This window comes from Lactuca virosa, chromosome 3 (assembly GCF_052849685.1).
Source record: "Lactuca virosa cultivar CGN04683 chromosome 3, Lactuca_virosa_CGN04683_v6, whole genome shotgun sequence".
Lineage (NCBI taxonomy): Eukaryota > Viridiplantae > Streptophyta > Magnoliopsida > Asterales > Asteraceae > Lactuca > Lactuca virosa.
Window position 1 is genome coordinate 23,333,437 of NC_136428.1, and position 5,064 is coordinate 23,338,500.

Genomic DNA, 5,064 nt, shown 5'->3' on the forward strand with positions numbered 1-5,064 from the left:
TAATTAGTAACACCGTTCCCTGTGATTGATACCCGACCTACCCAAGCTATACTATAATCTGACTAGGTACACTGCCTATAGGTGCATAGTTGGTCTAAGTTTGTTAGGTTATAAATATTAAAATTAGTGGGTACTTTTGTGCACATCAAGTTTTTGGCGTCGTTGCCGGGGAACGGCTTAGTTTATTATTTATTTATTTGCTTTAGATTAATCGATCCTTTTTGTGGGGTAAAACCTGCAAAAGGTTATTTTTCTAGCATAGTTTATTTTTTTTACGTTACAGAAGTCATGACGTGGAGTACCCTTCCACGACGTGAAAACTGTGATTTCCAGTTTTTATTTTATTTTCAATTTTTTTGTTTAGTTCAGTTTTACGTTTTTATTTTTGTTTTTACAGGAGTTCATGACCAGAGGTTCTAACACACATTTAGTGTCACCACTTGAAGATCCCGAGTCGGCACTTCACAAAAAGAAGGATAAGAGCGTGAAAGAAGATCAAACACCAAAGAAGACACCTTTACAAGAACTGAAATCAGCCTTTTCAAGGAAGTCAGGAAAGAAAACGGGAGAATCGAGTTCAGCCTCAAAGAGCAAGTTTGAAGTTTTCGATCAATTTCCTAATCCACACGAGACCGAGTACGAATCAGGAAAAGAATTTGGACTTTATACGAGTGAACCCGAGAACGAGCCGGAGAACGAAATGGCGAACATTGATGAGATGGCCATGGGGGATTACAAGAAGCGCATTCGAGACGATGTGGGGCCGGGTTTAATACATCCTGCGATTCCTGCCAATGCCACCTTCGAGTTAAAAGGACATATCCTTACTGCACTCAAGGATATCCCATTCTATGGGAAGGATCATGAGGATGCTTTCAAGCATTTAGACGAGGTCAATGATATTGCGGATTATTTTAATATTCCTAATATCCCAAAGGAGACAGCTTTGTTAAGGATGTTACCAGTCACTTTCAAAGGAGCTGCAAAAGACAGGTTGAAGGCTCTTCCATCTGGTACTATCACCACATGGGCCCAATTGCGTGAGAAATTTCTAGATCAGTTTTGCCCACCCTCCAAAATCTCTAAACTCAAGAAGGCGATTTCCAACTTTGAGCAAAATCCGAGGGAGTCATTATACGAGGCATGGGAGCGCTAAAAGGGGTTGTTAAGGAATTGTCCTCAACATGACCTAAATATTCAGCAAGAAATGTCGATATTCTATGATGGGGTGAATGTCATGACTAGACAACTCCTTGATTCACAAGGACCACTAACAAAGAAAAACCCAATTCAGGCCAAGGAGTTGATTGAAGAATTTTCAAAGCACTCTCGTAAGTATCACAACCCAGGACGCGATGGAATAAAAGGCAGTGGAGGTGCACAAACTGAAGAGATGGCTACTGTGATGGAAATGCTTAGCACTATGGATAAGAGATTGACCCAAATGGACCAATCAATTCATGCAATTCGAGTTGGTTGCGAGAGATGTAGTGGCCCACATTTGACAAGGGATTGCAATATGGATGAATATGGAAACAAGAAAGCTCAAGTTTGCTATTCGAGTGGGGACAAATACGATGAAGATTGGAGGAAACCATAGAAGGAGTGGCTGCCTTACGATGAATACAAGAAGCAAAAAGAAGAGAAATTTAGGCAAACTGGCCGGGGTTTTTACAAAAAAGAGCAACCACCAGCTGAGAAGAAAGTTGATCTAGAGACCATGTTAATAAAGTTTATGGAAGCTTCAGAAAAAAGGCATGATGCTACTGATAATATGATGATTGACCAACAATCATTATTAAAAAATCAGCAAGCTTCCATCAATAACCTTGAAGTACAACTTGGTCAACTTACCACTTTGGTTAATGAGAAAATGTTCCCGAAAAATCCTGAAAAGAAGACCCAATCTCATGTAATGGCCATAGATATTGAAGAAGAGGCGATTTCTGAGTTCCTAGAATCCTTAGAAGTGGAGCCACAGTAGCCCGATCCAAAACCGAAGAAGCAAAAATTCGAGAACAAAAATGTAGCTGAAGTACAGAAACCGCGTCGTGGGAATCATATGTCCACGTCGTGGCCTCGGTCTGATCAGAAAATTCCAGAAACCGTCTCGATTTATAAAAATCCTTTGCCATTCCCGTCTAGAGCTAATCTCAGTCCACAGGAGAGAGAACATCTGGAGTTTATCAAGCAATTGAAGGATATTCCTATTAATACTCCTTTTATTGATTCGCTTGCAAAAGTTCCAGAATATGCTAAGTTCCTACAAGGCTTGTTAGACACTCGTCAGCAATTAAAAGAGAATTCTAAGGTGATTCTAAGTGAGCAAAGCTCAAAAGCTGTGTTGGGAGAGGTACCTAAGAAGATGGGGGATCCTGGACGACTCACTCTCCCATGTGAGTTTGGGAAAAATATTAAGGTTTATGCTTTAGCCGATTCTGGGGCTAGCATAAATTTGATGCCTTATTCGTTTTATCAAAAGTTAAATATTCATAAAATGAAGGGTACTAAGATGACTATTCACATGGCAAACCGTTCAGTGACACAGCCCCGAGGTATTGTGGAAGATATTCTCGTGAAAATTGGTAAATTCGTTTTTCCGATAGACTTTGTGGTTTTGGATATGAAAGAAGATCCCAATGTACCAATTATTCTTGGTCGCCCGTTATTTAACACTGCTGGAGCTCTGGTTGATATACGCGAGTCCAAGCTCACCTTGAGAGTTGGGGATGAGAAGGAAATTTTTGGAATAGAAGATGGTTTCCAAAGGAGTGATGCTCAAGAAGAGGTTTTCAACATTGATGAAGAGAATGAACTTGAAGAATTAGAGAAGCTCATGGAAGAAGAAATCAAAACGATTCAACAAGTTAAAAGAACAAAACCGAGAGCATCTGTTCCATTTTTAGTTGAAGTCATTGCCTACACGAATCCAACTTCTTGGGTAAGCAAGGAAGATGATGAGATGTCGAGTGATGAAGAGGAGGTTACTTCAAAAGTAACAAGTCCAGTGGTGAAAAAAGAGAAGGATACTATGGAGCTTAAAGATGATGAAGAATTGAAGATTCAAGGGATCAAACGCAAGCTCGATGGAAACGAAGTCAAGGCTAAAAAGGAGAATTCTAAAAAGGTGTATATTCGTCGAGTGCAAGCTTACAAGAGGCGTTTCAAAGAGCAAAAGATCCTGGTGGTGGACTCTTCTAACGAGTCAATGTAGAAGGCATGGAGTCCGGCTCATGACTCCATCAAAAAGAAGTGCTTCTCGGGAGGCAACCCGAGTTTGGTTTGCATTTTCTTTTCTTTTCTTTTTAGTTTTTTCAGTTTTTAGTTTTTGAATTTTTGACCAGACATTATCCACGTCGTGGTCTGATGCACCACGTCGTGATCTTAGGCAGAACACGGGGACTATTTGAGACCTGAACAAATTAATTTATTATAAAAACCACGTCGTGGTAACGCCTTCCACGACGTGGCCTTTAAAAAGTCACCGGGGGGGGGACCAGTTCTTAAACCCTTTGACCACAAGTGTTCCCCATTTATTTATTGCCGCACGAACGAAAGGAGTCCCCACAGCTGATTTTTTTTCAGTTTTTCTTCCAAATCTCTTGCATTCTCTTGTCCTTTTACTCAATCGGGTATGTGTTTCATGCTCTAATAGTTGCTACTTATCCCAATTTTATGTATTTAGTTAGTTAGGGTTACTTTAGAAATTAAATTGTCCAAAATTGGTTATGTTGGTTAGTATTTTTACTTTGAATGCCCTTAAAATAGCAGTAGGATCAAATCCCAAGTGTTAAACTTGCTAGATTTGGACTGTATTTTGATCGAAGGCAGTTCATGTCACGACTGCGAGACCACGACGTGGTGTGCCAAGCCACGACGTGATTCCTGGGCGACCAGTTTTCTGCTTTGTTTTTGATAACATATTTTAGGTGTTTTGTTTTTGTTTTGGTTTGTTTTTGCCCATTGCAGGAAGATGGCACCTAGAAGGGCTGTTCCACGACGTGGTACATATATTTTCACGTCGTGGATTGTTATAACTGGGATATTCTGTTCGCGTTTTTATGCGATACCACGAAGTGGTATTCTACACCACAACGTGGTTTCTAATTTTTTCACTATTTTGAAGACCATTGGGTGTTTTACCATATGGCTTCCCACGTATCTTCTTGGGGTCGTTTTAAAGACTATTATGGCTCGTTTTCCTCCACCATATACTGTGGCTTCAAGTCCGAGTTCTTATTTTCAAGAGGTCCATATTCGAGATGCGCGTTTTTTCCACACTTTTGGAGTTTCGTTCACGCCACTATCCCAGGGGAGTCTGTTCCTTTTTCTCCCTTCTCTTAATTTTGATTTATTTTATGCATACAATGAGGGCATTGTATGAGATAAGTGTGGGGTAGGGGGTAGAAAAAGTAAATTGCTAGATAATTTGGTAGTAAATTGCTAGATAATTTGGTAAATTTTAAAATTTTTATTAAATGGATCTAGTAGCAATAATTTGAACTGTACTTGCTAGTGGAATGATCCGATAAGAGCTCAAATGTTTAGTTGAGCTGATATACGTTATAATGCATTTGTGGCCTCCCTTATTTTAGTGAAATCATGGAACAAAAACATAACCCTACTTGGTTTGAGGAATGCAATATGTTTAGCAGCCTAAACTTGAAATGTATCCAGGAAAGATATGTCTTAACCAATAAAGGTTGAAGTTAAGCGCCCCTGCTTAAGCATGTAGGTCTTTGAGTGATATAAAAAGTAAGATACATGTAAAAAAAAGAGAGAAATGGCCAAAAGTAAAGAATTGAAGAATTTTGGAGCATAAAAGTATCAAAGTATGAAGATCAAAGATCAAAAATTCTGAAGAAATTCAAAAATTTGAAGATGCTAAAAATCATAAGAGAAGTGAATTCAAAGAAATCAAAGGCGGGAACATCAAAGAAAAGATGAATTCAAGAGCTCCAAGTTGTGGTATCTTCTAAAAAGTTGTAATTCTCTAGTTTATGTATGTTTGGGTAGCTTTACAAAAATATCTTGAGGTTAGAAAGCTTTCTGAGGATGGATTCG

General features: G+C 39.1%; 1 non-coding gene across 1 annotated transcript; it reads right to left on the reverse strand.

The window, feature by feature from the left end:
- Positions 1-1,084: 1,084 nt before the first annotated feature.
- Positions 1,085-1,191, reverse strand: LOC145168206 (small nucleolar RNA R71). Its single transcript, XR_013741777.1, has one exon. It is a non-coding gene; the product is annotated as a small nucleolar RNA R71 (small nucleolar RNA).
- Between the last annotated feature and the right edge of the window lie 3,873 nt (positions 1,192-5,064).